Source organism: Hevea brasiliensis, chromosome 1 (genome assembly GCF_030052815.1).
Source record: "Hevea brasiliensis isolate MT/VB/25A 57/8 chromosome 1, ASM3005281v1, whole genome shotgun sequence".
Classification (NCBI taxonomy): Eukaryota; Viridiplantae; Streptophyta; class Magnoliopsida; order Malpighiales; family Euphorbiaceae; genus Hevea; species Hevea brasiliensis.
In genome coordinates this window covers 56,632,468-56,646,172 of record NC_079493.1, presented here as the reverse complement: position 1 = coordinate 56,646,172, position 13,705 = coordinate 56,632,468, and positions in this window count along the sequence as shown.

Sequence of the window (13,705 nt, the reverse complement as noted above, 5' to 3'; positions counted from 1 at the left end):
TGCTAGGGACTTTGCAATCTAATTGCAAACCAAACCTACTTAATTAATCAATTAAACTCTTTAACTAATTAATTAATTCATATTTAATTTGGTGATTTCTTGTGTATGTGTGTGACTTACTAGGCTCATCACTAATTGGCAATAAGACATGATATCAGCTCTTAATATCATCAGAACTCTTTCTTACCATAAATGATTTCTCTAAATCATTTTATGCACCTCATAGACCATAGTTAACACCTAGCATAGCATGCCATGACTACCCAATCAGTAATAAGGTTTACCTTAAATAAACCTATAATCATATGTCGCAATGCACTAGAATCTCTCTGTCACAAAATTCCAATTCGAGCTGGAGTCATGGTTTATGTCAAACCCCATTTGCTATGAGTATTATATTCTCTTTTAATTTCAGTTCTTGATTAAAAAGATTTTCTCATCAGAAACTCTTTTCTGATTAAATCTATCTGTCCTGGCCAGGAACTTGAAACATCAAGAATAATTAAATTAACATAGGATTTTATCCCTATTTACTTAGGGCAACTGATTCCATCTTGATCAACACGTACCTCCATATGTAACTAGTAGGAGCCAACACATGCCCATATACCCATACACAGTACAAGTATGAAAGTAGTATCAAACTCAAACCACCTATACACAAGATAACTGTGCTATCTTAGGTCTAAAGATTATATGCACTAATATGATTTATGACAATACATTGACAAAAGTAAACTCCATGTGCTTGTCATAAGTGTCACTGGTTTGACCTACTTATCATGTATAAGTGCCTATCATGTTTGTCATATGGCATAAGACTCACCATTCCATCTTATTTATATCTCATATAAATAGCTTAGGAACAAACAAAAATACAATCTTTCTGGATAAGTCATGTCCTTATTATGAAGTATCCTCGATTGTGAACCTATTTATGATACTTTGTACTAGAAATACTGTCACTCATATTCTTAAAAACTTAAGAATAGAATTTCTAACAAAATATCAATGGACCTTTTCTATTACACATAAATATATTATGTAAACGGAAAAGTGAAAATGCCTTTTATTAATAAAACATGTACAAGACACATACTAAATGATATACTCTAAGGCATACTACTAACAATCTCCCACTAGCACTAGAGCCATTCATTATAATATCTTAGACCCATCTTCTCAAGATGTCGATCTAGCCGAGTTAGTGACGTATGCTTAGTGAATGGATCAGCTGGATTTTTCAGCTGATGCTATTTTCCGCATGGCTACATAGCCTTGTCCAACTATTTCTCTGATAATGTGGTAGCGCCTTTCTATGTGTTTGGATTTCTGGTGAGACCGAGGTTCCTTAGCCTGTATGACTGCTCTATTGTTGTCACAGTGTAGTGGAACTGTTGACTCAATGGAAGGAACTACTGCAAGTTCTGTCATGAACTTCTTTATCCAAACCGCTTCCTTTGCAGCATCTGATGCAGCAACATACTCAGCCTCGATAGTGGAATCTGCAGTTGTACTCTGTTTGGAACTCTTCCAACTGACTGCACTTCCATTACAAATTAACACAAACCTAGAGGTAGACTTTCTATCATCGATATCTGATTGGAAATCAGAATCAGTATAGCCATCCAATTGCAAGTCTCCACCTCCATAAATCAATAATAAATCCTTAGTTCTTCTCAAGTATTTAAGTTTATTCTTAACAGTTATCCAATGTTCCAAACCTGGATTGGATTGATACTTGCTAGTCAAACTAACAGCATATGCGATATCCGGCCTAGTACACAATATTGCATACATTAAACTTCCAATAGCCGAAGCATATAGAATCCTGGCCATTTTATCTCTTTCTTCAGGTGTCTTTGGAGACATCTCTTTAGAAAGGTGGATACCATGTCTCACTAGTAACAATCCTCTCTTGGAATCAAGCATGTTAAACCTCTTTAACACCTTTTGTAACACCCCTATATTCGGTAGTGCGTTCTACTATTCTGGTGACCAGTGTCTGTCCGGACAACTAGGATGCCCAGAACTACATTTAAATGTTAGTGAGGAGACATAAAATTATGAAATACAAGAAAGGAAAATACAAGAAAAACAAAGGGAAAATAATAGCAATGAAATGAAACCAAGTTAAACGAGCCGAAAACCATAGCTATGGGTGACTTCACCGGGAAGTTGTGGCATGGACCGTTGACTAGCCCTGGACAGCGGGGAACCCTGAAAAATATTTTTAAGACATAATTAAAGACTTATTGAAATATAAATATTAATAGAAATATCAGAGAAAAATTAATTAATTAATACAAAGAAAATTTAGAAATTGAGAAAACGATAAAACTCAGTATTACCGAAAAATCAGGAATGCAACCCGAATAGGGGCATTGTAGTTATTTGACACCTAGAGTTGCCTTTTGACCTCAATGTCCATTAAAATAACTGATATTACACTTTAGAAATGACATGAAAAATTAAATTGAGATACATTATGTAAATAGTAAAAGATTAGTGACAAAAAAGCAAAATTAAGGAAATTATAATTAATGAATTGTTTAACCAAATTAGTGCTCCACTAATGACATCTTAAGGGACCCATATTAAGCATTAGTGGACTGAAACTACCATCTTCAACCTCATTTTGCAAAACCAGCCGAATCCTTTCTCCCAAGGTCCATCCATGGCGTCCACACTCTAAGCTCAAGTTCACCATGATTTAGCCATCCTTTACACTAGCTTTCTTCATTAAACTTGACCACCATACCTTGGGTAGCATACTAGGAGTAAGAAAAATAAATTTTGGTGAGGTTTTGAAGAAGTTCAAAAGTGGTAAGTGAGTATTTTCCATTCTCGCTTCATTAAAATTTGAGTGGATGTTGTGGGTAGTTGATTTATGGAATAATTTTTGATATTTGATGACTTATTGGAGTGAGCTATTTTGGCAGCCATGAAACCTCACCATGAACAGCTTATCCTTGCATGTAAACAGCTGTTTGAATGTTGATTTAAATGTTTAATTGTATTAAAGTTGAATCCCATGTGTAAAGTTTGATTTGTAAGCTTGGAGAAGTGAAAATGGAAGTTGATGGGTATGTGTAAACTTGTGGCAGCCTCATGAAGAAGATTAAAGTGTTTATGTTCATAAAATATTGTTGAATTATGTTGCTTATGGTGGCAGCATGTGTATGTGAATAATTGTTTTGATTTGGACATGTAAATGAGGTATGTTCATATGGTTAAATTGTGTAATTGGACTTGGAAAATTTCTGTGTTATAGTGTGCATATTGAGAATGGTTACAATGATGTGAACCTTCAAGTAATTGGTAACTTGAAAACCCACATTCAAGAATTAAATGAACAATATGGAAAGCACCAAATTAAGATGTATGAATTTGAATCTTTGAACCAGCACAATTAGATTGTTGTGTAATTCAAAGAAAATATCAGAAATGGGATTCTTGACCTAATTCATATGGAGAATGAATAAACCAAGAATATTATGCACATTAAACCTTGCAAGATAGAATCTCAGCAAGTTAATGAGCTTCACAAGAACAAAGGCAACAACCAATTTACTCACTAGAGGAGCAGAAACAATCTCTCATTAATATTCAAGTGTGTCCTCCACTCTCTCATTACACTTGTATTTATAGCCTCTTGGCTTCAAAGCTAAAGACAAAAATATCCCTACTTTAGTAATTTGTAAGGAGCTTTAAGTCCAAACAACACTTACTCTTTCAAAAGACTATAAACTCCTTACAATAAGTAAATTTAATACAGCAGCAAATAAGGGCATTTAAGTCCAAAAGAGAGGTAGTTATAACAGATGGAATATTCCTTGAAAAAGGTGCCAGCAGATACATGTACATGGGTTGGATCTAGTGCATGCATGTCCACAGGTTATTCCATGTAATCTAATGCTCCACATGACACCTGGTCACTTCTAAGCATAATTTTCACCAAATTTAATCCTTTACATTTTTCTTCATGCCATTCCAGCTTATAATCCTTGCTCCTTATGATTTCACAAATTAAATTCTGAAGTGATTTAGCTCTAGCTCTAGTAATTGGACCTTGGATGAAATCCTTTGTCGTGGATGTAGCTTGATTCTCATCATTCCCCTCCGCTTCAAAATGATTCGTCCTCGAACTGCTCTCGCATCAACACAAGGAGATAAATCAGCAACATTGAAGGTGGCAATCGACATTATACTCACCGGGCGTGTTTATTTTGTAAGCGTTATCATTAATTTTGGTCAAGACTTGGAAAGGTCCATCACATCTTGGTTGTAATTTTGATTTCCTTCGAGAGGGAAACCTTTCTTTGCGCAAGTGAACCCATACCTAATCTCCAGGTTGAAATGTGACTTTCTTCCTTCCTTTGTTGGCTTGACTAGCATATTTTTCATTGTTCTTTTCAATTTGAAGCTTGGCTTGTTCATGGATTTTCTTCACCAATTCTGCTTTTCTTTTTCCATCTAAACTAGCAAGCTCGTTCACAGGCAAAGGTAAAAGATCCAAAGGAGTTGAAGGATTGAAACCATACACAATTTCAAATGGAGAATAGCCAGTAGAAGAATGCACATTTCTATTGTATGCAAATTCAACAAGTGGAATGCAATCTTCCCATGACTTCAAATTTTGCTTAACCACAAAGACGCAAAAGAGTAGTTAGTGTCCTATTTACTACTTCAGTTTGACCATCGGTTTGTGGGTGACAAGTCGTGGAAAATAACAACTTGGTGCCCAATTTTCCCCACAAAACCTTCCAAAAGTGACTAAGGAATTTAACATCCGTATCACTAACTAAACTCTTAGGTATGCCATGCAACCTAACAATATCTTTAAAAAATAAATTTGCAACATTTGTAGCATCATCGCTTTATGGCACTAATAAAATGTGCCATTTTTGAAAACTCACAACAACAACAAAAATTGAATCATGGCCTTGTTTAGACCTAGGTAATCCCAACACAAAATCCATAGACAAATGAACCCAAGGATCACTAGGGGTAGGCAAAGGTGTATACAAACCTTGTGGCAAAACTCTAGATTTAGCCTTAGCACACACAATGCACCTAGCACATACTCTTTCAACATCTCTTTTCATATTCGGCCAATAAAAATGTTCCTTCAATACATCTAAAGTTTTAGCAACACCAAAATGACCCATTAATCCACCAGCATGAGACTCATTCACAAGTAATTCACGCATGGAACTCTTAGGCACACACAATCTATTTTCTCTAAACAAATATCCATCATGCCTATAAAACTTCTCAAAAGTATTCTTTTCACAAGCTGCATACATTCTAGCAAAGTCATCATCTTCAGCATATAATTCTTTCACATATTCGAATCCTAATAACTTTGCATCAAGAAGGGCAAGAAGGTTATACCTTCGAGATAAGGCATCAGCCACCACATTTTCTTTCCCATGTTTGTATTGAATCATATGGGAAGGTCTCAAGGAACTCAACCCATTTTGCATGACGCCTACTCAACTTATTTTGCCCCTTGATATGCTTCAATGACTCATGATCTGTGTGGATGACAAATTGCTTTGGCCAAAGGTAATGTTGCCATGTTTCCAAGGCACCTACCAATGCATACAACTCCTTGTCATATGTAGAATAGTTTAAAGCTGCTCCATTAAGCTTCTCACTAAAGTATGCTATTGGTCTCTTTTCCTGCATTAAAACGGCTCCAATACCTATTCCTGATGCGTCACACTCAATCTCAAAAGTTTTAGAAAAATCACGTAAAGACAACACAGAGCGGAACATAACATCTCTTTAATTTTGTGAAAAGCATCATCTTGTTTCTGTCCCAAACAAAATTAACATTCTTTTGATAAGATCATTCAATGGTGCTGCAATGGTACTGAAATTCTTAATAAATCTTCTATAGAAACTAGCTAGTCCATGAAAACTACGTACTTGAGATGCGTCTTTGGAATGGGCAGTCTCTAATAGCTCTAATTTTTCATCATCAACTTCAACACCATTAGCACTAATGACAAATCCTAAAAAGACAACCTTTTCCATGCAAAATGAACATTTCTTCAAGTTAGCATATAATTTTTCCTTTCTTAACACATCGAATACAGCCCTTAAATGATGCATATGTTCATTCATGCCTCTATTGTAAACCAATATATCATCAAAATAAACAACAACAAATTTTCCAATAAAAGCACGCAACACATGATTCATCAATCTCATAAAAGTGCTAGGAGCATTAGTTAGCCCAAAAGGCATCACTAACCACTCATATGTCCATGCTTTGTTTTAAATGAAATCTTCCATTCATCACCTACTTTCATGCGAATTTGATGATATCCGCTTTTCAAGTCAATTTTAGTAAAAACACAAGCACCACAAAGTTCATCAAAATATCATCCAATCTAGGTATAGGGTGGCGATACTTTCTGATGATTTTGTTGACCGCCTACAATCCACACACATGCGCCATGTGCCATCTTTCTTTGGTACCAAAAGGATGGGTACAAAGACAAGGGCTCATACTTTCTCTCACATAACCCTTAGCTAGCAATTCCTCAACTTGCCTTTGTAATTCTTTGGTTTCTTCAGGGTTACATCTATAGGCAGGACGCTTGGGACAAAATTCACCAGGTACAAAATCAATTTGGTGCTCAATCCCTCGAATAGGTGGTAGTCCAGCCTGCATCTCCTCTGTAACACATCCTCATATTCCTGCAAAATGGAGACAACAATACTAGGCAAATTGGGGTTAAGGTTAGATGTGGATAAACAAGAGTCCCTAAACACAATTAATAACATTTGCTTGTTGGCAAACATGGCATTCCTCACATCTCTTCCTTTAGCATGCAAGCTTAATTTTCTCTCTGCTCTTTCCGCATACTCTCCTTTTCGTAGAAGATTCACCTTTTTCAAGCACTCTTGGAATGTTTTCTTTACTCTCTTTTCTTTCCTCACAACCACCCTTGTCTTGCTCACTCACAACATTTTCACTCAATTTCTTTTCACTCCTTCTTTTCTTCTCTGCTCTCTTTTCGGCCACTCTTGATTTTTCCTCACCCATTGCTTGCTTAAGCCTTGTTTGGTCTTCATAAATCTGTTTTGGTGTCATAGGTGCCAAAATGATTTTCCTTCCATTCATTTCAAAAGAATACCTATTTTTATACCCATCATGGATCACCTTTCTATCAAATTGCCATGGTCGGCCAAGTAATAAATGGCCAGCTTGCATTGGAAACACGTCACACATAACCTCATCTTGATACTTTCCTATTGCAAAGGAAATCAGTACTCGTTTTGTTACTTTCACCTCACCACATTCATTCAACCACTGCAATTTATAGGGTCTAGGGTGTTTCGAAGTCCTCAACCTTAGTCTCTGCACCAAAATAGTACTAGTAACATTGGCACAACTTCCCCCATCAATGATGACACTACAAGTTTTGTCTTGGATAAGACACCTTGTATGAAAAATTGTTTCTCTTTGCAATTCATCACCAACATCCTCCTTTACTTGAGTATTTAATGCTCTCATAATCACTAGAGCACTTCCTTCAGCAGCATATTCTACCTCTGCATCCTCCTCCCCTGAAGATGTGGAATCACTCACAATTTCCTCCTCTGTTTCTATCTCACCATTTTCTCTCACTGCCCAAACACCTAAAACACTTCACATCTCTATTTCGGGTAGTAGTTGCAACCTCCTTTCCTTTACTTTCTACAAATTTCTTCTCCACCTTCTTTTCCTTATCCTTATCCTCATTTTTCTTATAGTTGCTAAAAGCCTTTTCCCTATCCTCCTTCTTCCAGTTAGACTTCCAAGATGAAGAAGTACCTGCATTTCCTCCAAATTTTGACTTGCTTTTAAGTTGCCTTTCTACCTTCATAGCCATGTGGACCATATCCTCCAACTCAACATAGTGATGTAACTCAACAATATGAGCAATCTCCTTGTTTAGCCCATTCAAGAATCTAGCCATGGTGGCTTCTCTATCCTCCTCCACATTTGCTCTAATCATAGCAATTTCCATTTCTTTATGATAATCTTCAACACTTTTAGAACCTTGAGTCAATCTTTGTAACCTCTGATGTAGCTCTCTATAGTAATGACTAGGAGCATATCTCTTCCTCATTATAGTTTTCATCTCACCCCAGGTTGCAATTGATTGCTCATAATTTCTCCTTCTACTAATCAACACTTGATCCCACCATACCAAAGCATAATTAGTAAATTCTACTGCTGCTAACTTTACTTTCTTTTCCTCTGAATAGTGATGACAATCAAACACAGCTTCTACCTTCCTTTCCCATTCAAGATACACATCCGGATCATTTTTCCCTTGGAAAGAAGGGATGCTCATTTAAATACTTTTGATATTGTCATCTACCCTATTCCTCTCTCTTTCCTCTCTTCTTATCCTCCTATCCCCATTCCTCCTATCTTCAGCTCTTCTCTCATATCTACCCCTCCTAGGTCTTTCAACCTCAAAATCATAGTTATCAACCTCAACTTCATCAGATTCAACTACTGGAGGTACAAGATCCCTCCTATTTGGCCTTCTCTCATTTTGCCTATCTCTTTGCTCCAATCTTTCCAACCTATCTATGATTTCATTACACACAACATTCATTCTTTCAAATTGTTGTCCGACACCTGCATGTAGAATGGATTTTCACCTTCCCCTCACTACCATCACCCCTTCTAGACATGTTTTCAGACTGCAAGAAAATGGTTAGTGTAAAGAAAACACCTCACTCACTCCCTTACGTGTTTACACTCAACAGAGGACACTCCGCTCGTGTTTAACTCAACAAGGCTTTTTCCCTCTTATGAACTCACCACTCTGTGCCTTTTACCTCTCTTGGCTATGTCCACAAGTTCTTATCAAACTCAAGTAACTCAAACCAAGACTGTACCCACAAAAATTTAACACACAATAAAATTCTTGAATGTGACGGATCAAAACGAGTAATCAAGAAAACAATAATGTGATTCAAGAAGTCAAGAAAAGAAAAGCTCAAGTATGGAAATGTAATGCAATAGGAATCAAGAAAGAAGACACCAAAATAAAAGAGTAGTAAGCTGGAAAAGAGACAACCTAAAGTAGAGATATTAAGCTTAAATATCCAAGTTTGCCACCAACTTATCACAATTACCAGCAGTTCACACAATACACCAAGAATTGCATAAATTTAGGATCACCAAGCAAATGAGTGTATTTTGATCTGAAATTGAGTAGGCAAATGCAACCCAATACTAACTAATTGCTGCAAGAATTTCAGCCTTTTCTTGACAGACTTACAATGTAAATCAAATATAATTGTGTCTGCCGCAAAATTTTGGTTCCCCACACAAACGATTAAATTATGAGCTGAAATTTAATTTGAGAATAGCTCAAATGTGGCACAAATGGCCTGTAAATTTTCAGGAATTTCGGGGCTGATTTGCTATGTGAACATAATTTGATCGATTATGCCGCAAAATTTTGGTTCCCTATGCAAATGGTTGAATTTTAAGCTGAAATTTAATATGGGAACTACTGATATGGGGTATAAACACCTTGTAAATTTTCAATAATTTCTGGGTCTATTTGCTATGTGAACATAATTTGATCGGGTCTGCCGCAAAATTTTGGTTCAGCAGGCAAACGATATCAAACAACCCCCAAAATTTACACCCAACGTCTTAAACACACCTAAATATTGCTGGTACAGTTTCAAGCCAAATTGGTAAGTCAAACTCAATGAACCAGATAATCTCTCATGCTTAATAACAAAATGAAGGAAGCAAAATGGATGGCTACAATAATCGCTTTGGCTTGATTAACCCAAAACCCTAAGACAAACCCAACAAAACAAATTTTTAAACAAACAGGTCCAACTAAACCCCAAGAGCCAAACAGCAAATATGAAGAAGGTAAGAAACACAAAGAATAAAAAGCAAATAGAGAATCTACCTTGTTTGGACGTCCCTTTGCTCGATACCAAAGCGATGTGAACCTTCAAGTAATTGGTAACTTGAAAACCCACATTCAAGAATTAAATGAACAACATGGAAAGCACCAAATCAAGATGTATGAATTTGAATCTTTGAACCAGACAATCAGATTGTTGTGTAATTCAAAGAAAATATCGTAAATGGGATTCTTGACCTAATTCTTATTGAGAATGAATAAACCAAGAATATTATGCACATTTAACCTTGCAAGATAGAATCTCAGCAAGTTAATGAGCTTCACAAGAACAAAGGCAACAGCCAATTTACTCACTAGAGGAGAAAAAACAATCTCTCATTAATATTCAAGTGTGTCCTCCACTCTCTCATTACACTTGTATTTATAGCCTCTTGGCTTCAAAGCTAAAGACAAAAATATCCCTACTTTAGTAACAGCTGTAAGGAGCTTTAAGTCCAAACAAAAATTAATCTATCAAAAGACTAAAAACTCCTTACAAAAAGTAAATTTAATACAGCAAATAAGGGCATTTAAGTCCAAAAGAGAGGTGGTTATAACAGATGGAATATTCCTTGAAAAAGGTGCCATCAGATACATGTACATGGGTTGGATCTAGTGCATGCATGTCCACAGGTTATTCCATGTAATCTAATGCTCCACATGACACCTGGTCACTTCTAAGCATAATTTTCACCAAATTTAATCCTTTACATTTTTCTTCATGCCATTCCAGCTTATAATCCTTGCTCCTTATGATTTTACAAATTAAATTCTGAAGTGATTTAGCTCTAGCTCTAGTAATTGGACCTTGGATGAAATCCTTTGTCGTGGATGTAGCTTGATTCTCATCATACAAGCTGTCCAAAATGACCAAAATGTTTTGTTAAATGTGTTAATGGTAAGGTATGAATCAGAATTGGCATGAAAGGTAAACTTGGTAAGTATTAAATGTGCAATTGGTAAGTATTGAATATGTAATTGGTAAGTGTTGAAGAATGTGTAGCAGTGTGTGTTTTAGCTTAGAACCTTAAGTGTAACTCCAATTGGTATGAGACCAATTGGAGGTGAAACTAGGCACAAAAAATGCCAACTTTCATGAAGGAAGCTTACCTAAATTTTGCCTAGAAGGTGACTTGAAAAATGACCAAATTCGGATTAGTGACTTGAAAGCCTGAAAATTGACCATTTGAGCAGCAGTTAGTGTTTTGACCATAACTTAAACAAAATAGGTCCAAATGACCTGAAATTTTTATCATGAATATTTTAGACATATATCTACAATTCTTATGAAGACACCAAAGCCCAGAAATGGCCAAAACCAAGCCAAATGGCTTGCACAAGTTCAGGTACCAAAACTGGCCGAAGTGAAAATGACCTAAAAATGACCTAAGCCTACAATTTTGGTGCATTCTGTCCTGCATTGGTAAATTAATCATATCTTGGTCTACACAACTTAGAATGACCTAAAATTTTGCCCTGCGTAAGACATAGACCTACAAGTTTGTAGTTTGGATCGAAACCCAAAAATCGAGGGAACTAGGTCGTCCGGCTAGATCAAAATAGTACACCAAAATTCGGTAAGTTGCAATAAAATGCAATACACTTGGAAATGAAATTGATAACATATACTAACACTAAAGGGCTATAAAATGTGGCATATTGGTAACATTAGAATTGACTCACTTAGAGTGCATCAAGAGTCAACATTATAAGTTGACTAATAAAATGAATTGAAGGGAATAGTGCCAAGAAAATTTAAATATTGGATTTTATTGTTAGAAACAAATTAATTGAGTACTGAAACACTTTAAATTGTGTATTTCAGTTGAAAAGGATATTGAGAAGCATAAGGAACACTGAGTCAGGGCCAAAAGGCATATATCAAAGGTCTGTGCACAATACATTTTGTATTCACTGCTTTTACCGGAAAATTTATTTGGAGTAATGAGTTATGAATAATTTTTTATTTTTTTGGCTTTGGAAATATTAGGAAATTATTGTGTTGCCTACTTTACAAATGGAAATTTTGAGATAAAATATGATTTGTGGTTTGTATGAAGTATTTAAATATTGTGATTTGGAATTGTTTTGATTCACACTTGGCATGACAATATTACTATGTTCCTCCTCCATTTATGGGGTGAGTGTGATTATATTCCTCCCTCTTTGACTTGTCAGTCTGAGGTGAGTGTGGATGAGTTCTCATTATCTAGCTAGCTTCCTCCCTCATTGATTTCAATTATTGGGGTGAGTGTGCCTTGTCGTGATGTACACACGGTATGTTCGGAAAAATTTGTGTCATGGCCTAAATTATGTATTGATTGGCAAAACTGTGTTACTCAGTTATTTGATCAAATTGTGTTATTGATTGGCAAAACTGTGTTACTCAGTTATTTGATCAAATTGTGTTATTGATTGGCAACACTGTGTTATTCAATTGTTTGATCAAATTTGTGTTATATGAGCTTTGAAAAATTGCGAATTGTTTGGATTGTTAATTGTCAATAAAAGTCATACCACATTTTAAATTGTTATTGTGCACCACTTAGTAAATTTTACTCAGCGATAGCTTTTCATTGCTGTCGCAGGTAGACTGACTGACAGGGTAGCAGATTAGGCTACTAGTACTACATTGAGAGTTCATCAGGTATATTGAGTATACCATATTTTGCATTTTGTATTGTAATGTATGTTCACTGTATATATATATTGTTCTTGGTTTTGAGCAGTTGAAAATTAAAATTGTACATTGAAGTTGTAAACTAAATTTGTAAATTATTTTGATTTGTAAAAATATTGTGACATATTTCTTTTATCTCATCTTTTCGAAACACTGGAAAATTAATTGTTGAACTGAATTGATAATGTCTAGAAATTTATTGTGTTGAACAAATTTATTGGAGTTTGGGATTTGTAGTAATATATTTGAAGTGCTTTTTATAGGTTTTTGAAGAACTATTTTATTTAAAATACAGACGACACTTTGTCAAAATTTTTACAAAAATTATTAATACTTCAAATGTGTTATTTAGTTTCACTTCAGTTAAAAAAAATTTTAACACCTGTCAATAGTGCTCACCACTGTAAAAAGAAGTAAGGAAAGTTTTAAAATCCCTTGTATTGTATTTAATGGGTTATCAGCAGACGAAGTTGGTAATTCATTAGGTATACTACGGGATCATGTTATGCCTTACGGAGGGATAGGGTGTGACATGTTTTAGTGGTATTAGAGCAAGTTTTTAAATTCTGTTTTGACCTGTAATTTGAATATTCTTTCTTCATAGTACAACTGCTCAATGTAATGGTTTGATACATACAGTACATTACATTATAAATATGCACTAACGGGAGGAAATCTCCTTATGTTAATTATTCAGGAGGTGTAATATCCTCTAATTGACTATGGAAAAAGGGGACCATTCAGTCGATCAATCAATAGAGGCTGAACTACAAGGGGATGCCCTAGCCCTTCACAATGTGAGTGGATCAGCCACACCAGTCCCCTCAGTACCACAATTCCTTGCTCAATTTACTCAGCAAATGGGTTAAATGTTCCAACAGATGGCTGGTAACATGCCTACTCAAGCCACACTACAGACACCAGTGGTTCAACCACAGTTTTCAGCTAGGCAGTATGACAAGCTAATTAAATATGGGGCTACTGAGTTCAAGGGGACAGTAGATCCTCTAGAGGCATAACAATGGTTAGAAAGAATGGATAGGGTGTTCAAGAAACTGAACTGCACCTATGA